This window comes from Eptatretus burgeri, chromosome 5 (genome assembly GCF_056783735.1).
Source record: "Eptatretus burgeri isolate ZD-2024b chromosome 5, Ebu_testis_v1, whole genome shotgun sequence".
In the NCBI taxonomy this organism is placed as follows: Eukaryota; Metazoa; Chordata; class Myxini; order Myxiniformes; family Myxinidae; genus Eptatretus; species Eptatretus burgeri.
The window spans coordinates 46,669,175-46,695,312 of record NC_140965.1 but is presented as its reverse complement, the minus strand read 5'-3'; the positions used below and the strand labels follow the sequence as shown (position 1 = coordinate 46,695,312).

Genomic DNA, 26,138 nt, shown 5'->3' with positions numbered 1-26,138 from the left:
GGCGGCCCATCCAAGATTATGTAAAACAAGAGCGAGAATTGCTTTGCAATACATTTCCCCTCTGGGGCCCAATGAATGTTTGGGAGATAAAAATGTGTTTGTGTCTAACGCACACTTGAGCCGATACCGGAAACAAAATAAAGAAGAAAATGAAACTCTCTAACCTATAGTGTTTCAGCCTATTCAGCAAAATAAAAGGAAAAGCAATTTTCATTTATTGATATCTTTTGACGACTGTAAGTTATTAAAGACGAGGAGAACAAACCGGAGATAAAAATTAGTGTGCTTCAACACATGATCGAGTGGATACCGGAACCAAAATGAAGAATAAGAATCTCTCTAACCTACCATGTTTCGTTTGTTTCTCGGCTTTGCCCATTTCATATTAAAACTAGAAAGGCACTTGGTCGAGCACAATTGGTCACCAACTTTTTGAGATATCCTGTACACAAACAAACAAACCAACAGAGAGAAAGGGGTGAAAACATAACCTCCTTCGTCTTCGGTGGCGGAGGTAATAACCCGATGTACATTCTGTACAAGAAGCAAAAACATGCACACGGCTTATGTGCATATATAATACATCATAGTTATACACCTGGTATCATTACACTTGCACTGGGGCATGGACTCCACCCAAATAAAATCATGCTCTTCCATTGCATGAAGCAGCACAGATCGGCAGGCCAAAGGCGTGGGTGTGAGTCGGGGCAGCTGAACACTGACCCATGTATAATATATGATATTTTCTATGTTTAAAAAGGGCATAACTGTGAAAAATGGACGGAACGCCCTGAAACTCGAACTTGTTCTGTAACTTAGCCCCCCCCCCCCCAATAAAATGTTGGCCTTCCGGTAACATGCCGCTCAATGAATAGAGTAGGTTGGGAGGGAGGTTTTTTTGTGGTGGTGGTTGTGTAGGGGGGGGAGGGGGGGGTTGACATGTTGAAATGGAAGCAATACAGTATTTCAGATTCTACATCTTTCCAACCAATATATGTATGTTGATAGTTGAAAAGCTATAGAATCATGAACTTTAACATGTCCACTCTGAGATACCAAATTAGGGGTAAAACAGTATTGTGTACACAAGTCAGAGGATAGAATGACACCAATTTAGTATCTCTGTAAGGTTTATTTTAAACAGTGAAGCTGGTCTCAGCAGTGATAAAGACAGCACATCTTTAATATGGCTCAACAGGACATATGAAGGAATTGAAGAATACTAATCTCCCATTCATCGTCCCTGAAAATCCTGTATATTCAGATATACTGCATTAAACCCTTTCCGGGTGACAAAAATCCGAGATTACACCCTTTGGGGGCATCTGTGAAGTATATATATATATATATATATATATATATATATATATATATATATATATATATATATATATATATATATATATATATATATATATATACACTCCTCAAAATAAAAAACCTGAACTCACGCCCAACTAATGCACTATAAATTTAATCTGCATAATCTGGCAACATAGCAATTGTAATACACCCTGACACCCCCCCCCCACCAACTCCTCTGCTCCCATGCCCCTCCTCCCCTGTATTCCTGTCAACAAAGCGATAGGTGATATTTGCTGGTATAAAATAAAATGTTTAGACTGTTTTCAGGGTATAAACAGGCCCCTCCCTCAAGAAAGTACAGTCCCGTCTATTAAAGGCACACAAGAAACTTGCAATTTTTCGTACTTTGTAACAAAACTGGCTTAAAATAATTTTCAAGAAAGTCACTTCTGTATTCTACAATATTCATTCCCACTAAGTTTTCGATTTTAGACCGATGTTCACAATAAGCTTCTTCTTTTTCTTAATCTTTTTCTTCACAACATACCTTTTAGGTGTTTTTTTGGTGGTCGCCATTTTTCACCAGACATAAATATGTAAAATGCAGACCTCATGGGTCTGATATCTTGTGCGTCTTGGTGCCCACATCGGCACTTTAAGTGAAAAAAAACCGAACACCAAACGTCTGCACGGCAGCCATGACTTCTGTCAAAGTTGGAAATGTCTATGCAGGGTCCATTTTCTGAAGTTGAACAAGACACCATCGATGTGTCCCAGGTGGGTTGTGCAATGTTTTTAAAATTGTCGATAAAACTTTCTGACCCTTTACTGAAATAAACAGCCGCTGATTTTCTCCGTTGAGAGCAGAGCGGTCAACAATGGCACAGAGTAATGCCATGCACAGTGGACATAAAATGGCTGCCCGCGGAAGTCGACCCTCGCAAAAAAATAACAAAAAAAAAATTGGGATCAGCAGGAATTATTGGGGTAAGTCGGATTACCGGAAAGTCAACTTTTTTCTTCTTTTTTTTGGCCTTATCATAATATAGCCATGTACCAAGTTTCAGTTGAATATGTTACAGGGTGTGGGAAAACAAATCGGAAAAACCAAAGGCGAGACGGACAGACGGACGGACAAAAGGAGAGCAAGCCGATAGTCCCCTCCGGTAGGACCGGTATGGCACTAATACAATAAAAGACACAAACACAATTCAAACATGGTCTCAAAGATAAAGGATTCAAGTGTATGTTCTATTCATTGTCTAATGAAGCGCAAACCTCGACATGTTACCTTATGATATGTTACCTGTAAGAAAGACATCATTTCACAAAACAGTGGGAAGGTTCACCCGTACAAGACGTGCAAAATAATATGTAACTGGTCAATAAGGTGAAAAACGGTAAGCTGATATTATTTGGCTAAAATGCTCTTGAATAAAATAATTTCTGAATAAAAATAATTCCTTCTTTGCAACTAATGCATTTAAAAACATTCCTTACACATAAAGTAATGTAGTATAAAGTGAAATCTAATAAACGATGCAAGTACTGCCATGCGTGAGGTTAACAACTACATATTTTATCATCGGATGGACAAAGAGGTAAAATTATAAAATACTTACACCTCAGATGAGAAAGTTCATGTAATCATGCATGAAATGGAGATTGCAGAAGAAAAGGGTGCATGCAGGACGGCTGTTAATCTGCAAGGAGTTTAAGAACTTGTTTTGTCTTTTACATAAAAAGTGGGATGTCATCAGTTTGTTTCAAAAACATCGAAATGATAAACCTGGATATTACTGACAATGTGGGAGGGTAAACTGTATGGTTGGTTTGTGTAATTGCGAAAATTGATGTGGAGCACCTTCTGAGTCTTGACACCCCTCGGAAATGATGACCAGACGGTAAACAAGGAAAGCCCGGCAATAATTCTGCAGCTAAGGTAATATGTAATTGCTTTGTTTGTCGAGCTCATTTCCACATCCCATTACAATTCTGTGAGGGTACGATGTTCTGTTGGATTACGAAAAGGCGTCAGTTGCTCTATCTGCTGCATCCCCGCAGCGCTTTCTTATTGCATTTTAACGACACGACACGAAGATTTCGCCATCACCATTCTGGACTTCATTTACGAGCATAGCTTTGTGGGTCACTTCTTTTAATATGAACCCGTGAAAAGCGGCTGTGCAGAAATCCTTCAAGCTGCTAAATCCAACACCGCAAACATTCCCCACACCCTTCCACCCTCCTCCAAACTTCCCCGCATTGTGCACAAAGCAAAATGCAGACTTAAGGAGGGGTTGTTATATGAATAATTTTTACTGACTAATGTAAGGTATACATTAATGAATCTTGTACTATTATCAACTGACTGTAAGCTTGCACACATTGCTAGTTGTCAGATAAAAAAGCAGGGCTACGTATTTGTTGTTGGATCAACCCAACTCTTTTTTCCTCCCCATTTTGATATATATATATATATATATATATATATATATATATATATATATATATATATATATATATATATATATATATATTTGAAGATACTGGGTATGAAAATTAAAGAAATTAAAGGACTTGACTCTAATTGATGTCAGCTAAGCCTGGTGTTGGCTTAGCAGTTAGGGTGGTGGTTTGGGATCCTAAGGGTCCTGAGTTCAAGCCCCGTTGACTGCTGAATTAACATACCAGGGGGTTGACTCAGCCTGTCATCCTTCCGAGGTCGGTGAAATGAGTACCAGTGTACTGGTAATAGGGGCACTGCATCAGTGGCATATCCGTGCCCCGAACCAATGATGCAACCAGCAGCCAAAAGGCTGCACACGAAGGGAAGGGGTATTGATGGATTTATGAAAATCTGCTATTGGTGTGGCGCAAGCATGATGAGCCGAATTCCTCCGCCTGTGCATAATTTCCTTGTAATTAGTGTCAGATTTGATGCAATTTTTTTTTACATTAAGGAGAAGGGAGCCAATAGTTAGATATATCCATCCATCCATTGGGACCATACCCTATGCAGAGCGTTGATGCTGCCGAAGCAGTCTCCTTGGCTATTGGACACAATCCTGGATGGGTCGCCACTCCGACACAGGATACCAGCAAGCTGGCACTCATTTTGCCAACCTCGGAAGGATGACAGGCAGAGTCAACCCCACCTGATATTAATTCAACAGCCAAGTGGGATTTGAACTCAGGATCCTCGGATCCCAAGCCCACAACCCAAACCATTAAGCCAACACCAGGCAAAATAATTCGATAAAGGCTCTCAACACTGTGTATGTGCGGACACATTTCAAACTTCCCTGTATTAAGGGTGTGTTTAGGGTAAAAGTCTTCAGGTGTTGTCCATGTGGGGAAGGGTATTCGCTGCTTTCGATATAGCTAGGATAATGGGTCCTGTGTGTTTTCCCTATCTGTAATACTCAAGCAGAGACTCCACAAAATGATGGCATGTCTCCAAAGGCCCCAGCAAGGAATAGACTCCTCCCCTGCAGCTGTCCATTATCACGTGAGAAGCGTGGAATGCTTTGTTGCTGAAAATGGGATTGGTGAATGCCCTCAGGCAGAGACTCATGGGAGCTGAGCTGTTAGCTCTCCATACCCCTTCCATCTTTCCGCTCATTCATCAGCACCTCTTCACCGTCCTCTACTTTACTCTCAGCTCCTCCTCTGGTGTCCCAAACTGAGTGGTGTTATAACATCTGTTGGCTCCATTCTAACCGAACAGATATCTCACTCCCTCAATCAGTGTACTCCTCAACATCTCAAACATGCTCTTTCTTTCCTCTCATCACACCTCCCCTTTTCCCAATCCCTCAAATTTTGTGCCTCCCACTGCCCACTCCATTCTTCACCATACCACTACCAAGTTTTTCCTTCCCATCTCTCCCCTCACCCTCCTGCCCCTTGGTCATGCCTGCTCTCATCGTCTCGCCTCCCTCTCAAAGCTTCCCCCTCACCTCTCCCTCTCAAAGCAACCTTCACCCTTTTCACCCTCCAAGCTTCCCTCTCACCTTTCTCAAAAACTCCCCCCTCATCCTTCTCCCTTCAATCTCCCCCCTCACTCCACCTTCTCAAAGTTGCTGCCCATCACATCCACAAAGCTGCCTCCTTCCCCTGCCCTCTCTCTTCCAACTCATTCCTCCACCTCCTCCAATCTTCAACTTCCCTCTGCCTCCTCGATTATTACTCCCCACTGTGCCTCATCCAATCACCACTGAGCCTTTCCTCCTCCTCATCCGGCCCCTCTCCCTGAGTTCTACTGCAACCCCCCACACACTGTCAACAGCTCTCCCGACCTCCCCCCACCCCCTCCTCCCTCATCCTACCCTCCCCTCCACAGCACCCAAAGCATCCTCACCTCCCTCTTCCTTAACAGTGTGGACCACAAACATCCAGAACCTTTGCTCTAACCTGACAGATCTTTCCATACAGGTTGCCACTGACAAACCAGACATAATCTGCTTAATAGAAACTTTCCTCCTTCAAGACGTCTCGGACTTCTTAGTATCTCTCTCCGGTTACTCCCTCATCCGGTATGACAGACCCAGTCTCGTCTTGGCGGTGGAGTTGCTCTCTTCATGAAAAACTCCATTCCTCACTCTCCCTGCCCTGCGCTCACTCTCCCACGCCCCCAAGAATACATCTGGCTACGGCTTCCCTCCACTCCCACCTCATGTTTATATGTGTGTTGTACATTCCACCAAACAGTGATGACCCCATTTACATCTCACTATCCGAAAACATGGACCAACTTCTATCCTCTCATCTGAACTCTCTCTTCCTCATATGTGGTGACTTCATTTATCATGCCAGTTGGCTGGGTGTGGGTACCTCTCTCACCTGCCAGAGCACTCCAGCAAAGGACTCCTGTGACTCTTTGGGTCTGATACAATCTGTCAACTGCCCAACCCAGATCTTAATCAATGGTACTCCGTTTCTTCTGGATTCGATTTTGACCAATTTCCCTGAAAATATCTGCTGTTCTTCCTCTGCTACAATTGGTTTATCTGACCACATGATTGTCAAAGTAGACATCTCTCTGGCTGTTATTAGAGAACCACCTCAGTGCCATCAAGTCTGGCACTTCACTCAGGCTGAATGGCAGGGTCTTCGAGCAGCCATCAAATTTCTAGACTGGTCTCCCATTTCTACTTTCTCTGACATCAACTCATCCTGGGAATTCTTAAAAAGAAATTTGCTCTTTCTCTTGCGCACAGATTTATCCCCTCTCCTCTTCAGTTGTCATACCCTTCCTCCTGCCCATGGTACACTGAAGCTTGTGGTGAGGCAGTTGGCCTGAAACAATTTGCCTTTACCTCATGGAAGGCTAATCCAACTGAAGGCAATCTCAGTTCCATTCCACAAAGCTTGGAACAAGTGTGTGTCTACCCTCAGGAGAGCCAGGAAACGACATCTTTCTCCTCTCAAGTCTGAACTCTCAAACCTGTCTCCCTCCTCCAAATCCTGGTGGTGTCTGGTTGTCTGTTTCTGGTCTACATCCCCCTCGATTCCCCCCATCCCCCCTTACCTCAAATGGATGCACAGCTGACACTAAACGTGAAAAGGCTGAATTCCTAAACTCTGTGTCTGCTTCTAAATATTGTTTCCCAAACCCATCACGTTCTGTACCCACCTTATCCAGTCGCACCCAGCTGTTCCTGGACTCTGTCCTTTTCTCCAGACAAGGTTGAGAGTTTGCTCTCAAACCTCGACTCTGATTCTGCAACCGGTCCAGACTGCATCAGCCCACGTGTCCTAAAAACTACTCTGCTGCTCTTGCTCTCCCTCTCTCTGTTCTAGTCACCTTCTCATTCACTCAACGTCATCTGCCATCTGCAAGGAAATCAGCAAACATTACCGCTTTGCATAAAAACGTGCAAAAACAGATCCCTGCAACTACAGACTAATCAACCGTCTCCCAATCATCAGCAAGGTCGTGAAATCCATCATCATTTCCGAAATTAAATCCTTCCTCTTCTTCCAGAAATGAGATCAGAGCCATCTCCCCAGACATACCGCATGCTTTCATGGCTTGATTTCCGATCATCAATTTGGATTCAGACCAGGTCACTCTACCCTGGACATGCTGCTTCTGCTTTCCCAACAATGGATGGAGGTCCTCAATGCCAGATGTGACATCAGAGCCATCTCCCCAGATATATCGCATCCCCTCTTCCTCTCCAGGCTGGAGTTCTTCAAGGCAGTGTTCTGGGCCTTGTTCTTTTTCTGGTTTTCATCAATGATATCTCTGAATCTCTGGAAAATCTTCTTTATCTCTTTGCTGATGACTCTACCCTTTGCCATACCATCTGTCATCCCTCCGATCGGCAAGCAGCAACCTCTTCACTCTCAGCAGAACTGGATAAAATCACAAGCTGGTCCAACACTTGGAACATGTCTTTCAAGCCTAACAAATCTCACACTCTCACTATGTCTATCCAAAAGGACCGTCTAGAACCCCACCCCACCCCCACCCCCACCTCCCTTTCACTCCCTGAACATGTCCTTTCACTCAATCTTTTGGGTCTCTATATCTGCCATGATCTTTCGTGGGAAAGCCATATTTGCAAGCTGGCCTCCAAAGCCAATTCGCCGACTAAGCATCCTCCGTCGTGCATTGTCCTTCCTTGGCACAGCTGAGCTCCTGACCACATACAAAGCTTTTATCTGCAGCCTGATGGAGTACTGCTCTCCCCCTCTGGGCTGGTGCTCCCACCTCACACCTTTATCAGCTTTACGCTTTGGCAACCAAGGCATTTAGGATCATTGGTATCTCCCACGATAAAGCTGTCACAGGGTGCTCAAGGTCTGCCAGTAACCCCTTCTGGTAAAAGTTCCAAAATCAGGAATCACTGCTCACTTTCATTCCTCTTTTTTCCTGCCTCTGGAACAAACTCCAACACTCTCTTCAATCCCACTCTTCCGTGCAGGTCTTCAAAACAGCTGTTCACCACCATTTCTTATCTTCCCCCATCCAAAACCATGATCTTTTCTACCCCCTTGATCTACCCAAAACCAACCTACTTCAAATTCCCTGCTTACCTTCCTGAAAGTCCCTGTGGTGTCCATCTTGTTTACCTCATGTACCCTGCCCCATCCCTCTCCCTTTCACAGATCTCCGAATATCTCTGTTCCCTACTGTATTGTGCTTCCCTCTCCTGCCCCTCTCGTCTCCTGCTCCCTTTCTTATATGTTCTGTGTGTTCGCTCTTATACGAGCCTTGACATTGTGTCCAAAAAATAAAAACAAGCCTTAGGGCAGAGACTCGTGGAAGCCTCAGGGCAGGGATTCCTACGAGCATCAGAACTGCGATTGGTGGACGTAACAGTGTGGAGATTCATGAGGGCATCAGAGCCGAGAGTCATAAGGCCTCAGGACCATAACTGGTGGAACCCATGAAGGTGGAAACCCTTGTGACCCACGAGTTGATGGCACCGCAGCAGGGGCTGGATTGAAATACGATTTCAAGAGGAAGTAACCACTTTCTGGCTCTCGGTGTGTGTGTGTGTGTGTGTGTGTGTGTGTGTGTGTGTGTGTGTGTGTGTGTGTGTGTGTGTGTGTGTGTGTGTGTGTGTGTGTGTGTGTGTGTCGGTCGCCTTGTGGGAAGATAGTTTGTTGTCTCTTCAAGGCCAATGTGTGATAGTTTGAAACCTTGCCCAGACATTGAAGTACCAAACACTTAAATTTGGGGCCTCCAGGTGCTACGGTTTGGTCGTGAAAGAATAACACACAAACAAACTAGAAGGGCACTCAGTCGAGCGCATACATCCGTCAAGTTATGCCTGATCAACGAGAACATATCGGGATCAATACATTTTTGAAATATCATGCTATATATCGTTTTTGGCCCAATCCCTCAATGGTGAAGAATCACTTTAAAAATTAAATAATTGTCATATCCAGATCTGGATTCAGATCTTCACCAAAATCGAATCAATTTGTCCTTGTCACACACCCAATCTGCCCACCAAATTTCGACCAAATCTGTCCACAACTTTGAGATATCGTGCTATATATCGTTTTTGGCCCAATCCCTCAACGGTGAAGAATCACTTTAAAATTAAATAATTGTCATATCCAGATCTGCATTCAGATCTTCACCAATATCGAATCAATTTGTCCTTGTCACACACCCAATCTGCCCACCAAATTTCGACCAAATCTGTCCACAACTTTGAGATATCGTGCTATATATCGTTTTTGGCCCTATCTCTCAATGGTGAAGAATCACTTAAGAAATTCTAGTCGCCGAATCCCGATTCGGATCTTCACCAAAATCGAAATAGTTCGTCCTTGTTACACACCCAACCTGCCCCCCAAATGTTATCCGGATCAGTCCAGAACTTTTTGAGATATCCTGCACACAAACAGACAAATAAACGGACAGACAGGGGTGAAAACATAACCTCCTTCACCCCCGGTGGCGGAGGTAAAAATGAAATCACAATAACGAAAATGGAAGTACCAGAATAAGGGGGAAATATACAAAGTACAGAAGGGAAACGAAATGAAAAGAATGGGTGCAAGTGCAGTTTTCAAATCATGAGTTACAAAACAAAAATTTGAATCGAAGTTTTGAAAGTTCTGTTTTCATTGCAGTATAAAGTGCAGTTAGCACCCACTAGTTATTGGTACTTCGTTCGTTCGTATGCAGCACAAGGCCGCGGGCGTGGCTGTGCCGCCGATGCAGTGCCTTCTGCTGGTTCGAGTAGGAATTTGTAATTTGGTCATGGTGCCGGCGATAGCTTGCCTACTCTTCACAAAGGACACAATCGGATCTTTAACATCCACCAACGAATGCTGGCAGAGGGGACGCCAAGCTGAATGTCCATCCGAGGGACAGCACACACACTGATGACTCATACTGCCTGTGAAACACATTGATTTTTTTTTCAGTTTTTTTTCCTCTTCTGAAATATTATTGCATAAAAGTCAGGCTTTTTCATGCATACGAAAATCATTATACTTTTGCATGCTAACAATCCATTTCTGATGGAAATTTTTCAACAGAGAAACTGCACAGGCCTGCTGTATACAATTCCAACTTGCATAACAGTGCACACAACTTCCTGGCAGAGCAACGATAGGGGACTATGGCTCGCTGAAATAGCAACCACCCTCGAGGATTTAGCATGTCACTAGTTAGTGAGATTTAGCATCTCACTGGTATTCTGTGGCTGCAGTCTGAATGGTATCTTTCGGTTGCACTGCAGCAACTCATTTACACCTCTCATCCCTGTGATGTGTACCATTAAGAAACATGAGAGTAGCGTCGTACTGAGAAGCTAACCTGCTTTCAAGTTCCACTTTAAGTCATGCAAGATCAAAAACTTGCAATGTCTTACAAACTACCTGTGAAAGGAAACCACCTTCATGGAGACTTCGGTGGTTTAAACAGACATATCACAATCTTCTTCACGAAACTGTCTATCGACGGGACTGGGCTGGCAGGATAGCCCAGAGATACGTGCACTTGATTCTCAGCTGTCTAGCCTTGGCTTTTAATCTTGGCCGAGCTGTAAACTGTCACTCTGTTGTTTCGCATGTAGGGAGAGACATCGATGTGCGTGCCGTCTCTCGGGTGGTCATTAAACTGGCGAACCCCATCTACCGGCATTAGTTGGTGGACATCAAAGATCCTACAGTGTCCTTCGTGAAGAGGAGCTGTGAAACCCTAAACAAATTACAAATTCCTGCACTCTCTGTTGAATATCTTGTGTCGGAGTGAAAACTTTTCCAATATTGTGACTCTTGCCATGAGACTCATTCAACAGAACCGGGGTTCTGTAAACAATATGATACATTGGTGGTGATGTTTAACATAGTGAACCAAATTCCTTCAGTGAATAAAGGATTTTTTTTTTTAACAATGACACCCAAAATATAACCCCTAAATCATTTTTTGAAATAAGAAAGACAGGCAATAAAATAAGAGGAATTTATTCCAAAGGAAGATGCCTTGTATGTCATCCCCAATGAACGGTGTACACTACAATGCGGTGCCCTGCCGGAGGAAGCACCAGGATCATCGTTTACGGTCTCGTCTTATTTTGTTAGTCATCGAACCAAGAATGTGAATCTCAAAAGTGATTCTTTCGGTTTCAAATTAACCCAATTCTTTTTCCCATACTCTGTACAAGGTTAAGTAGAAATAGATAATAATTTCCATATGCGTGACATAGCTAGAGTAGTTTGTCGGGGCATTTACAAAAAGACTTGTGGTGAAATGCCTTCAACAAACTATCAACGATCACACAAAAACTAGGACCTAATGACTATGACAAAGACTATGAGCAAAAGCAAACACAAGAATTGGCAAAATAGTGAAAAAGAAGAATTGATTAAACATCATAGTTTATGCTATAAACCCACATGTTGGGATATGAAAAGGTTCTTGTTGGAAGATTTGAATTTGTTCACGGGCAGCTGGGCTTTCATTGCTGCGTCAATAGTGTCCCAAAGAAGAGGACCGTAAAATCTCATTGTATTCATGGTTCATAGAGGATGACGTGCAAGTGTCGGGTCCGAACAAGTTGTTGCAGAATGTGGTATGGTGTGTGCGTGTGTCATGCGTTTTGCGTCCATTAATTACGTACGTCTTAATTAATTACGTACTATGAAATGTACCTTTTGACGCTTTATATGGTTGAGACCCCTTCGACCTTTGAAGACCCTTTAAGGCACCCAATACCCTGAAGACCACCAAGACGGAGAAAAAACTAATTATTATTATTATTATTATTATTAATATGATTAGGGTTCCAAGGCTTCCAGGCTGGGAAACGTATTATTTTTGTTAAGACGAGCAATCTGTTAAGACCATTAAGAGTTTGAGTGTAAAGTATAATGAAAAGAAGTGCAGTGTGTTCTCGAGGATGTGAGAAGGTACAAATCCTCAAGGCTCTTCTTTGAGATACAATGAGTGAATGAAGCTTATTGTTGCTGGTACGTGCCCATACAGTATTACAATAAATGAGGTGAGATAAAAATATAGCATCGTAAAGAAAATGAAGAGATTGAGGGGAGAAATGAAAGTAATGAAGATAAAATACCTGTTCCGTGAAACAGTTTTAAAGATAGAGGAGATGTGCTCAGGCCAGGTGAGCTTATCATCAATGATTGACTCCTAAAAATTTAGCTGAGTGCTTATTAATGGGGATATAAATTTCAACCAGAGTGAAGTCGACGGCACGCCATCGCAAATCCCAATGCTTCCCACCTAAATCAAAGTTTAAAGATGGCAAAAAGTTCCAGTAGGAACGATGCAATATCAAAATTTGAGTCCCCCCCCCCCGCCATTTTGACCTCTGTGACCCTAAGCCCCCACCCCTTGGAGTCAAATCCAAGAAATATTTACATATTTTGCCATCAACATCCCTTCTTTCGTTGCCAGCGATAATAATAATAACTAGCCAAAACCCCATCACAGACGGATTCCGTTCCATGAGCCCAATATGACAACCAGTGGCGGCTCTTGAAAGAGCCGGATCCCAGTCGATGTACTCCATGGCCTTACCTAGCCAGGCCTACAAAACGAACTTGTACACGACATTTTTGGTGTACACTACTCCTTGTGAAGAAGTCCCCGGATTTGTGCACTTGTCTACTTTGACGTACAAACACCGTGTCAAAACTTCTCAGGTCACAGTACCGAGAAAAACGTGATGCGACTGCTAGGAGGAGCACAAAATTGGTCCTTCATTCTTAATATATAGATGCTTCAGAGTTCAAGGTTGTCTATTTTCACTATGTGCGATGCACTCTTACAGGTACGAAGTTTCTTTCAGTCCAGGTCACAGTACCGAGAAAAACGTGATGGGACCGCTAGGCGGAGCACAAAATTGGTCCTTCAGTCTTAATATATAGATGCTTCAGAGTTCAAGGTTGTCTATTTTCACTATGTGCGATGCACTCTTACAGGTACGAAGTTTCTTTCAGTCCAGGTCACAGTACCGAGAAAAACGTGACGCACCCGCTAAGAGGAGCACAAAATTGGTCCTTCCGTATTAATATATAGATAATAAATTATATTTACATCATGCTTTTGAAATACATAAATTATTTAAGCTACAACGAGTGACTTGATAACCACCCTACCTATCCAACCTGCCACAAACACCTCTATTTCAGCTATCGGGAACCCCATATCTAAAGCTCACTATTTGTATTCAAACATGCTCCTGCCATAGACTAACTAGCACTTCATTATGCCAGGACTCAACCACCACTTTAGCTGGCCCTCGCCATGTTTTCCTACCAGTGATGACTGCCCAGCCTGGCCAGCTGGCTGAAAGCGCCTCTATTTGAACACCTACATGGCCATCGGGAGAAGCTACACCCAACTTTCATTGATATCATCAGGAGATGATACACCTGAGGTGGCTGGGAGCATCTGGAAGCTAATTTGTGAGCTCTGGTCTCCAAGGCAGTGTGATGTCATGCCATGGTGAGCCCAGGACAAATGGGCACACTCTGCTCAGGGCTCAGACAGTGAGATGGGATCGTAGCTCACTGTAGCCATGTCTGCATAGGGTGTAACATCAACTCTCACCCCCCCCCCTTCCCGCTCAAGCAGTTTAAAAGACAGAACACCTGACCGTTTGCTGCTGGTTTTTTGGAATGCACTGGAGAGTTGGACGGAACGAGTGAAATACCTGGAGGAGTCCAAAATAGGCTGTGCTGGGCTGGGATGCGGAACTAGTTGGGTGGTGTCCCGGTACCAAGCAGGAGGACACGCCAATTCCAGAGCAGGAAGTCATCTCTTTTACTGCCATACACAACCTCCTTTTTCCCATTTCCAATTCATCTCCTTTAGATGCATAAGAGCTATCAACGCAGGACAGTTCTGAGCCCACCAACCATTCTTTTTCAGATCGACTTACTGATATGCACCCTGTCCACTTCTCCTCGACACAGTTACACCTGCACACATGCACCTCTTAACCATACATCACGACATCCACCCTTACTCCTTATTTTACCCTCCCTTACCCACCCTGTACTTGGGAACTGCACAAGCCTCCATGTTCGTGCCGGGTAAGCAGAGGTCGACCATAAGCCTCACACTGCTCTTTCTTCTTACCTCTTCCTGTTTAACTTCCCCGGTTGTGAATCCGATTGGTGCAAATGTCTTGTATATTGATAGATAGGTAAGAAAGTAGAAGGGGTTCATAATTGTAAAGGGAACGAATCTGCTCTATATCTCTTTCTGCTGTACATACGCACCCCACAAACTCCCCCTTTGTTGTATACGCGTCTCACCCTCGCAAACACTTTGCATATGTAATTTGCCATTCATTGTAATAAAACCTTTGCCATCTATATGTGCCACACAAATTTCCCTCGTGTTCGTCCCCTGTAAATAAACCCATACATGTTTTCTTCCAACCTGCTCGTGGTGTCTTTTCCCTATTGGACAAACATAGTCTGCACCATCTGATAGACAGGAGGTTCTGCCCCATTGATTAGCTCCAGGATTAGCCTGTAAGTGCCTTAGAGTATTCACTCAGCCATACATAAACAGATAAACACACAAGTATATACGGAGGGTATGTGACCCCAATTGACCTCGCCAACCCAACGGTAAGGCAATTCGTTGTAAAGAGCGAGAACCCTGCCAGGCTTAGTGGAGTTATTTGGTGCCCGTAGTTGCTTCACAACCTGCCGGACCGCAGAGTTATCCATGGCACGTCGTCCTGCTGGGCTGGGCATTTGGGAGAAGTCAGAGTAGTTTCCATCGTGGTAAACCCCGAACGCCGGTTCCGTAATATTGTTACAAATCGCATTGGTGAGTTTATCAACTAGATGCACAACGGTCATGCCAGTGGAATGTTTAGATCTAAAACTCAACTGTTGGTCACAAAGATAGCTGACTTTCGAGATAAACTTGGAAAGACAGATTTTACTTTTATTTATTTTTTCTCAGATTTTAGAAAAACAAGTAAGAATAGAAATAGGTCTGTAATTGTGAATTTCCCATTCATCGCCAGATATGAAGATGGGGTAACTTTTGTGACCTTAAGATGAGAAGGGACAGTTCCACGAAGGATAGAAAGATTGAAGATAAAGGCAAGAGGTCGAGAAATAAAGGAAATCATAGTTTTAACCACTGACAAAGCGATTTAATCAAACCCACAACTCGTGCAATTGTTTCGCTCTTTACCTTGGAATAATTTCCTAAGAATCAGTCGACGTTATGGAAAATGAAGAGCCATTGGGGTTTGCAGATTATCGGTAAAAATTGTGTTACTATGTGGAATTCCATTGCCTAGAAAAGAGCCAGTGTTTGTAAAATAAGAATTTTACGGAATGAGAAAGATCTATAGAATTTAAGATAACCCGCTCTCCATCATGAAGTTCACTGGGAATAATCATTCTTGCTAGTCTTACCCAAGATGACATTGATTTCATGCCATATATTTTTAATACAGTATTAGTTTTATTGCCATCTAACTTTTTGGCATATATTAGTTTTTCTTTGGAAAATCGATAATTGCAGTGAGCCGATCGAGGAATTATATCAGTAAAAACAAACAAACTTATATCAGTAAAATATGTATCATTGCAATTAAAAGTTGACAGAAGCTCCATGTCTGCCAACCTCCATATTCATTCGGTGTCACTACAGATGTAGGAAAGAAAGCTATTGAGATATTTCCTCCTGTACCATAAACCAATGCTTGGAGTTTATCGAATAATGCAGAAGCCTTTCCCAGCAAGTCTCTGTTGCAGAAAGTTCATTCAAAGGCATTCCTTGACAAAGCAATCTCGGAATGAATACAGCTCATCCATCACCGGTCCGTCAGTCTGCGTTTCTTAGCAACCGGCAAGGCCTTCAGCCATGTTACATGTGAAAATGTATTTCGTTTGCAATACACCACTCAAAATCACAGCCTGTGGGCAATCTGCTGGAGAGATGAATGAGAATTATAGCAAACAATTACATGATTTGTCTCTACATTATTTCATTTTGCACTGCCGGATTGCTCTTGAAAAAAAAATTGAAAAGACATTTTCTCAATATTTGCGTGAATGAATGTAATTATTCTTTCTACAAACCAAGTATGGTCAAAACACAGGACATTTAACAAGAATGGCACTCGGTACAGCGCATATCTCTGCCAGTTTGAACAGTTTACATTTGTATCCAACTGATAGGCTGGATCTGCATTATCACCAAAATCGAATTGGCTTGGTCTTGTTACCGAACCAACTCATCGACTAAGTTTTGTCATAACTATTCCACAACCTTTTGAAATATCATGCTATATGTATTGTTTTTGGCGCTATCACTCAATGGTGAAGAATCATTGAGAAAATTTTTAGTATCCGAATCCAGAATTTCACCAAAATATAATCAATTCATCATTGGCATACATCCAACCTGTCCACCAGGTTTCGTCAGAATCCATCCCTAACTTTTTGAGATATCCTGCTAAAACAGACAAACGGGGATGAAAACGTAAACCACCGTCCACCTTCAGTAGTGGAGGTAATAAATTTATTTTAAAATTTGGATCCTTATCTATCATGTACCCAAAATGATGGAAATTACAGAAATCCCACACCCACTCCCATTATTACAAATATAACATGGATATGGCTCCCCCACAAACATACCCTGATCGTGTTTAAACATGAACATCCACACATTAGCACACACTCCCCCTGCTGATATACACCATGCACAGCTGCAGGTTTGATAGATGTACACTCCAAAACAGCATGTGTCCTATGAACGTTGAAAAGTGAAAAAAAAAGTTTTAAATGCCAAACGTTGAGCCAAGTGTGAGACTCAGCTTTCAAGAGGTAAAATCCTTTTGAAAGAGGGTGGAACAAACTACTACAATTACATTCACACCCACAATGTTGAAATATTCTTCTTACTTATCCATGTTGAGTGGTTAAAAAAAAACAAACAAGCGTTACACATTTAACAAGACACATGGTGCAATCTTAATACGTATACAGATGAAGAGGAATCACGCCACCACCGTTCCAACTCAACTTTCATTAAGTGACTCATACATCCCTTGTCGAGGACAATGAGAATGGGCCAGAATATCTTTAAACATGCAATGGAACAATGCTATACCTGATATCTATCACTATTTTGTATAATGTGTTCGTGACACGGTTTAAACTGCATGCTTGCATTTTTGGATAGACCAACATCTTACAATAACACTGCATATTTCCTTACTGTCCAAACACTTTTGGTAACATAGTGTATGTAGAGGAACTGCAGTGATAAATGCTATGCACTTACAAGACAAGAAGAAGGGTTTTGGGAGTTATTTGGTTTAAAGCTTCATCGAGACAAAGGGGACAAAACAGAACAAGCCTTCCAAGATTATCAGTGATGAGGTTTACAGGATAGACCTCCTCCTGTATCGTCTAATGTAACACATTCATCTGCGAGTAAAGAAATATAACACATCTGCAATGATATCTGCCATTTCAAACATGCTATAATGACATTATAGAAGTTCACACCATCATAGCCTGGTGTTGGCGCAGTGGTTAGGGCAGTGGCTTGGGACCCAAGAGGTCCTGAGTTCAAGCCCGTCGAAAACACCAGGGGGTTGACTCAGCCTGCCATCCTTCCGTGGTCGGCGAAATGAGCACCAGTTGTACTGGGCCCGGTGTATGCCCCGGTTAGAATAGGTGTACCATATCCCTGTGTGTCGTAAGAGGCGACCAGGGTTGCGTCAGGAAGGGAATCCGGCGTAAAAACCTATGCCAAATCATTATGCGGACAAGAAAACGAATTTCCATACCGGATCGGTCGAGGCCTGGGTTACCAACGACCGCCACCGGTACCGGTGGTCAGCAGGGTACCAGTGGAAATTGTGCTACTCCTGGGCGAAAGAGGAGAAGGAGACGGGGAAGGCGAGTCCGGAGGCAGTGGGAGAGGGGGAAGGGTAGAAGTGTGGAGGTGAGAGTTGGAACTCTGAATGTTGGGACGATGACTGGCAAAGGGCGAGAGTTGGCTGATATGATGGAGAGAAGAAAGGTGGACATACTGTGTGTACAAGAGACCAAGTGGATGGGGAGTAAGGCGAGGAGCATTGGAGGTGGTTTCAAACTGTTCTACCATGGTGTGGATGGGAAGAGAAATGGTGTCGGGGTAATCCTGAAGGAAGATTATGTCAAGAGTGTATTGGAGGTGAAGAGAGTGCCTGACCGAGTGATGAGTGTGAAGTTGGAAATTGAAGGGGTGATGATGAATGTCATCAGTGCATATGCCCCACATATGGGGTGTGAGATGGAATATAAAGAAGATTTCTGGAGTGAGTTAGATGAAGTGGTGGAGAGTGTATCCAAGGATGAAAGAGTGGTGATTGGAGCAGATTTTAATGGACATGTTGGGGAAGGGAATAAAGAGGATGAGGAGGTGATGGGGAGGTACGGTCTCAACAAGAGAAATGTGGAAGGGCAAATGGTGGTAGAGTTTGCAAAAAGAATGGAAATGGCAGTGGTAAATACGTATTTCAAGAAGAAGGAGGAACACAAGGTGACATACAAGAGTGGAGGAAAGTGCACACAGGTGGATTACATCTTAAGTAGGAGATGCAACCTGAAAGAGATGAGAGACTGTAAGGTTGTGGCAGGGGAGAGTGTAGCTCGACAGCATCGATTGGTGGTGTGTAGGATGACTTTAGAGGTGAGGTTGAGGAAGAGAGTGAGGGCTGAACCAAGGACGAGATGGTGGAAGCTGAAGGAGGAAGACTGTTGCGTGAAATTTAGGGAGGAGGTGAGACAGGCGTTGGATGGTGGTAAAGATGGGTGGGATGATTGGGCAACGACAGCAGAAGTTGTGAGGGAGATAGCGAGGAAGGGACTTGGTGTGACATCTGGACAGAGGAAGGAAGATAAGGAGACTTGGTGGTGGAATGAGGAAGTACAGGAAAGTATAAGGAAGAAGGGGTTGGCGAAAAAGAAGTGGGATAGCCAGAGAGATGAAGAAAGTCGGCAGGAGTACAAGGAGTGGAGGCGAAAGGCAAAAAGAGAGGTGGCAAAGGCCAAGGAAAAGGCATATGATGAGCTGTATGAGACGTTGGATAAAAAAGAAGGGGAAAAGGATTTATACCGATTGGCAAGACAGAGGGACCGAGCTGGAAAGGATGTGCTGCAGGTTAGGGTGATAAAGGACGCAAATGGGAATGTGCTGACGAGCGAGGAGAGTGTGGTGAGAAGGTGGATGGAGTACTTTGAGGAGCTGATGAATGAAGAAAATGAGAGAGAGAAGGTTGGAAGAGGTGGAGATAGTGAATCTGGAAGTGGGGTGGATCAGTAAGGATGAAGTGAGGACTGCTATGAAGAGGATGAAAAGTGGAAAGGCGGTTGGCCCAGATGGTATACCAGTGGAGGCATGGAAGTGCTTAGGAGAGATGGCAGTGGGGTTGTTAACCAGATTGTTTAATAAAGTCTTGGAAAGTGACAGGATGCCGGAGGAGTGGAGATTAAGTGTACTGGTTCTGATTTTCAAGAATAAGGGTGATGTGCAGAGCTGTGGAAATTACAGAGGGATAAAGTTGTTAAGCCACACCATGAAGTTGTGGGAAAGAGTAGTGGAAGCTCGGTTGAGAGGAGAGGTGATGATCTGTGAGTAGCAATATGGGTTTATGTCAGGAAAGAGCACCACTGATGCGATGTTTGCTTTGAGAATGTTGATGGAGAAGTATCGGGAAGGCCAGAAGGAGTTACATTGTGTGTTTGTGGATTTAGAGAAAGCTTGCGATAGGGTGCCAAGAGAGGAGTTGTGGTATTGTATGAGGAAGTCGGGAGTGGTGGAGAAGTATGTGAGGATCGTGCAGGATATGTATGAGGACAGTGTGACAGCAGTGAGGTGTGCGGTAAGAATGACGGACCGGTTTAAGGTTAAAGTGGGATTGCACCAAGGATCGACTCTGAGCCCTTTCCTGTTTGCAATGGTGATGGACAGGTTGACGGACGAGATCAGACTGGAGTCTCCGTGGACTATGATGTTCGCGGATGACATCATGATCTGTAGGGAGAGTAGGGAGCAGGCTGAATCGAGCCTTGAGAGGTGGAGGTACGCACTGGAGAGAAGGGGAATGTTAGTCAGTAGGAGTAAGACGGAGTACATGTGGGTAAATGAGAGGGAGGGTGGTGGTATGGTGCGGTTGCAAGGAGTTGAGGTGGGGAAGGTGGATTGGTTTAAATACTTGGGATCAACTGTCCAAAGTAACGGAGAGTGTGGGAGAGAAGTGAAAAAGAGAGTGAAGGTAAGATGGAGTGGGTGGAGAAGAGTTGCAGGAGTGATTTGTGACAGAAGGGTAGCTGCAAGAGTGAAGGGGAAAGTATATAAGATGGTCGTGAGACCAGCTATGTTGTATGGTTTGGAGGCGGTGGCGCTAACAAAAAGACAGGAAGCGGAGCTGGAGGTGGCAGAGTTAAAGATGCTGCGATTCTCGTTGGGAGTGACGAGGATGGATAGGATAAGAAATGAGTATATTAGAGGGACAGCGCAGGTAGGACGGTTTGGAGACAAAGTGAGAGAGGCGAGATTGAGATGGTTTGGACATGTGCACAGGAGGGAAACGGAGTATATCGGGAGAAGGATGTTGAAGATGGAGCCGCCAGGTAGGAGGAGAAGAGGAAGGCCAAAGAAGAGGTTCATGGATGCGGTGAGGGCGGACATGCGGGTGGTTGGAGTGTCAATGGAAGATGTGGAGGATAGATCGAAATGGAGATGGTTGGTCCGCTGTGGCAACCCCTAATGGGAGCAAGCCGAAAGAGGAAGAAGAAGAAGTTCACACCATGTCTTCGATAATACAAAGATCGATCTCATGTGCCAAGCACAGAATTAACATCAAATTTTCTCCTCAAGTAAGAGCCCATTTCCCAACAGGCCCAATGAAAAATATTTAGGTTGATTTGTTTGGTATCCGCATCTGAACCCCTGGCTGGGGAGGCAAGTTCACCAGGTTCAAATCCCATATGTGTTTGGCCTGTAGTATATACTAACGCCCTTGCAATTCATAGTAAAGTACATATATATCTGCAAATGTACTTGTCCTGCATTTGTGATATACACACAAGCTCCTCCGTGAGCCTGAGATTTCTGTGACAAACTGACATCTCATTAAGAACAATCCTTAAAAAAAAAAAAAAAATAGGTGCTTTTGTAACTGAAATTCTTCATCTTTTACAATGCTATTATATGTTTTTCTCTTGATACTTCATGAAAAGCTGATGATTGCTCTGTCCAAGAAGAGCATGGCATGGCCTTCAGCAACAGGTATAATGCACTCGGCAATCAAGTAGATGAGCCCGAGTGAATGGACAACATTTTACATATACACAATCAATGTGATAGCAAAGAAAAGTTAGAATACAAAATAAGAAAGAAACAGCCATATATATATGTATGTATGTATATATATATATATATATATATATATATATATATATATATATATATATATATATATATATATATATATATATATATATATATATATATATACCCCGGTTAGAATAGGTGTACCATATCCCTGTGTCGTAAGAGGCGACGAGGGTTCCTGCCAGGAACTTGTCTTGTCCTGCATTTGTGATATACACACATTTGTGATATACATCATTGAGAAAATTTTTAGTTTGAACTGATAAACTGATAAATTTATTTAATGATAAACAATAATCTGACAGACTTTCCACAAGGCCACGTGGAATTCACAAGGGACCTCAACTTTCCACGAGCACTACACTTTGCAAGGCTCTCTCCGTAGGGGATGACGGTTACTTTGAATCCCAAAGTCTGAGGGATTTGGGGAGGTAGGTTGTGGCCCTTCCTATACAAAACATAGTTGATATTTGTTTGCAACAGTTGAACAATTTCACCAATGTGACACTTTTACATAAATAGCATGGACACAAAGTACCCATAAGCCATAAACTGCCTCTTCTTTATTCAATAAATAAGCACTACCATCTGGCATATGCTTTGTTTCATTGGTTGTAATCTCTTTTAGCAGGTGTCACAAGGTGAAACAGAACCCGAGGATCGAAAGTCCGATTAAACAACAATCGTCAAGCCTAGCAATCAAAAAATACATTTGAAACACGCAAAATATAGGAAAAAAAATACATTAAATTAAACAAATATTAAAAACCAAACACCTTTTTTAATCTTATCATAACTTTTAACTTTTATTATGATAATTTAGTGGTGTTAAACCTTGAAAGTATCTAATCATCTGTAAAACTGCCTGCATCAGTCCTTCGCACTCTAAATTTTCCTTTCCACAAGGCCACGTGGTTTCCCCCACATGCCCAGGCTCCAGCTTTTGTGCCAGCACACGCTCTCGTGCCACGAAACAGACACTTGTGCTGCATCCCCATGTGGTGTCCATACGGGACCTCATGAAGTGCTCCCGCTGTCGCCATCACTCCCACTTCAGCTGTGCCTGCAGCAATGGCCACGTTACCCAAACTGCTCAACTTTCCACGAGCACTACACTTTCCGCTCATGGTTACATGATTACAGGGATACAACACGGTAAATTCTACACTCTCGCGATGTACGTCCACATTGTACACACAGACTGGGAGGGAAAGCATCGCAGAGCAATGTGGATAGCGAAGTGGCATAATGTCACATCATGTCACGCCACCCGCTCGAGACCGTTCTCACACTGCACGGAGGTTACGTCGATCCCCTCTGCTTCAGTCGGTAAACGATGCAAGTGTGAAACCATTTGATGGATAGAGAATCTGTTTCCCGAATAAATTGATGACGGATGTGCAAAACGACAATTAGAAAGACAACATCAAGCGGGGACCCCACGCAAAGGTAGAATATACATCAAGAGTACCTGGGTGTTGAGTGGAGATGTTGTGCCGGCGATAGTTGGAGCAACTTGCCTGATAAACAATAATCTGACAGATTTTGAAATGGATACTATAATCTCCACCATAGAAAAAAAAGAGCATGTAGAATTCATGATGTAATTGTTGAAGGAGTGTTCCAGCGTTCATTGACAGTGCCTTTTTTGGACGGAGATTGTGCAGAACACCTGAATGCAAGTTTCTACATATTGTAATTGCCTCACGCAACAATCGTAAAGGGTGCATGAGTTGCACGTGCTGAAGTTTTTCGAGGTGACACGAGGCATTCTGAGAAAATTCTGAACAGTCTTTCCAAGACACCAGCATATGGATCAACCAAATGATTACCTTCTTCAACAATCTATGACGATGCTAGGTGTGTCAGAAAATTGGAGGAATCAAATCATTGGATATCTTTAAGTGGGGTCTTCATGAGAAATTTTGCAAGGCTCTTTAACATGAGAAGAGGAACTGTTTATGACATCAGACGATGTTTATAAAGCAACTGAATCAACAAAAATAATCTGCCAAGAAGTGGAAATCCGAGGACGACGACTCCCACTCAGGACCGATACATTCGCACGACCCGTGTACGCAGTCGGTTTCAAACTGCCGAGAGCACTGCAAACACACTCCCTGGACCTCGTAGAATAAGTGTCAACACTGCATTGAGGCATCTCTGTGATGCTGGAATCCATGCTCATTGTCCTCCTGTTCAGCGTCCTAGACTTGCACAATGACATATCAAAGCATGCTTTGCAGTGGTAATATCAGCACGGCTGAGAGACGCAGAAACAATGGAATGGGAAAGTGTTTTGTTCAGTGACAAATCCATGTTTCTCTTTGGAAGGCAAGAAGATTGTGCACATGTCTACAGAAGACACAATGAGTGACATATCCCAATCTGTATCCAGGAAGCTGCAAAATTTTTGCCATGGAAGTGTTATGATGTAGGATGGTATTACTGAAACCTTTCGCACCAACTTGATGCAATCCATGGCTATCTGATGGCAGATCGACACATTAATTCGATCTTTCAGCAACATGTGTTGCCTTTCCCTTCAACAACATGGTCCAGGAATCATCTTTATGCATGATAATGCTCCTGCTCACAGGGACATTCGAACAAGGAACGATCTTGTCAATGACTATGTTAATACCGTGACACCTTGGCCTGCCAGCTCGCTACATTTAAATTCAATTGAGCATCTCTGGGATATAACTGATGTTGTGGTCAGACCCTTAATGAACAGGAACATGAGCTTATTCGGGCATGGAATGCCATTCCCCAGGTCCATATTGGAGTGCTCATTCAGTCATTGTGACAACGATGTAATTCAGTGATTGCTGCCAGAGATGGACATACCCAGTGTTAAGATTGTCACTTCCATGTTGGATCCCGATGGGAAAACGTTCAACACAACGCAGTTCATTACATGATTAGAAAACAATGAAATGGTCATGTAGTTATTCAGCATTTATCTCTGTCAGAGGTTTGTACCAAATCTGTCTCATGATGTCACATCAATAAATCACATCAACAATGACATGTTCGTTTTTTCTGGCAAAGAGTGCAGAAAATATTGTAACAAACAAGCTGCAGAAGGCTGTCTGTGTTTAGTGAACATTTTTTAAAAATCCCTTGGAGCAAATATAACAGAACAGAACATGCTCCAGTGCTAAAACATTAAAACAACACAACTCGGTTCACAAAACACGATGATAGGAAAAATAAGGTGAATACTTTGGATCCTCGGGTTCCGTTCCACCTTTTAACACCGACGAAAGGAGATTATGCCTGGTGTTGGCTTAATGATTCAGGTGGTGGGCTTGGGATCCTAGGATCCCAGGAAACGTCGTTCTCCAAACTCCCTGCAAACGTCATCCAAGGCCAACTTGACTCTTGAGTGACTGACTTACTCTACTTCCTCTCTTGCGTTACTGAAACCACATTTTTATGTTGGCCTCCAAATCCAACTGCCAACTCGGAATCTTCCATCATGCGAAGTTCTTCCTTCGCACACCTGAACCCATATCCACCTACAAGGCCTTCATTCACAGCTAGATGGAGTCCTGCTCTCCCCTTTGGGCTTGTGCCCCTGACTCACATAATGTACAGCTTGACGCTGAAACCAAGGCCTTCAATATCTACGGAATATCCTGTGATGAATCTGAGTCTATCACCTTGCCATTGCAGACAAGTCGGTGGTCTCTGTCTTGCACCACCTCCTTTCTGGTCTTGCACCCTCTGCTTTTCCTGTGCTTCAACCCCTTCCTCTCCACCCCCCTCCCCCCCCCCCACAAGGTTTCTGAAGGGTGCACATAGCGCATCAACCCCATTCTGGTGGCATTACCTAAATCCAGGATCACTGCTCACCTCCACTCATTTGTTCTTCTTTTTCCCACCTGAGGAACCAGCTTCCACAGTATTTTCAATCTCAGTTTTTCCCTCTAGGTGTTCAAGACATCTGTTAATCACCATCTCAGTGATTACCATTTGCCTCCTCTCCTTTTGGTGCTCCTTTTGTTCTGTTGCATCCTGATCCAGTCTGTGTTCTAGCTCTTCCACAAGCCTTAACTTTGCAATCAAAACAAAACTAGAACGGCACTCAGTGGAGCACATACCTCTGCCAGGATGAACAGTTTACGTTTTTGTATCCCACCGAGAGGCCGGATCTCCAGACCTTAATCAAAAATCGAGTAAATTTGTCCTCCTCACACAATCCCAACCTTTCCACCAAGTTTCGTCCGAATCCGTCCATAACTTTTTGAGTTATCCTGCTCACAGACAGACAGACAGACAGACAAACAGGGGTGAAAACACAACCTCCATCCATCTTCGGTGGTGGAGGTAATAGGTCAGGTCAGGTATGGGAGCATGTGCCAGAACAGCGCGTCGCTGCATCCACTTTCCGCCGGTACTCCAGGGGCCTCCGTCTGGCCATCCCCCAGGCAGATGCCAGGCCCAT

General features: G+C 43.5%; 1 protein-coding gene across 3 annotated transcripts in view; it reads right to left on the bottom strand.

The window, feature by feature from the left end:
• The window catches only part of LOC147026370 (sodium/potassium-transporting ATPase subunit beta-1-interacting protein 3-like), a 298,816-nt gene that overhangs the window by 211,854 nt on the left and 60,824 nt on the right, over positions 1-26,138 (bottom strand). The window contains exon 2 of one of the 3 annotated variants that reach the window (XM_085881746.1): positions 2,931-3,011. The exons of the other annotated variants lie outside the window; for them this stretch is intronic. The gene's annotated coding sequence lies outside the window, so the exon portion shown is untranslated. The remainder of the gene's footprint in view (positions 1-2,930; positions 3,012-26,138) is intronic. 3 annotated transcript variants of the gene reach the window in all.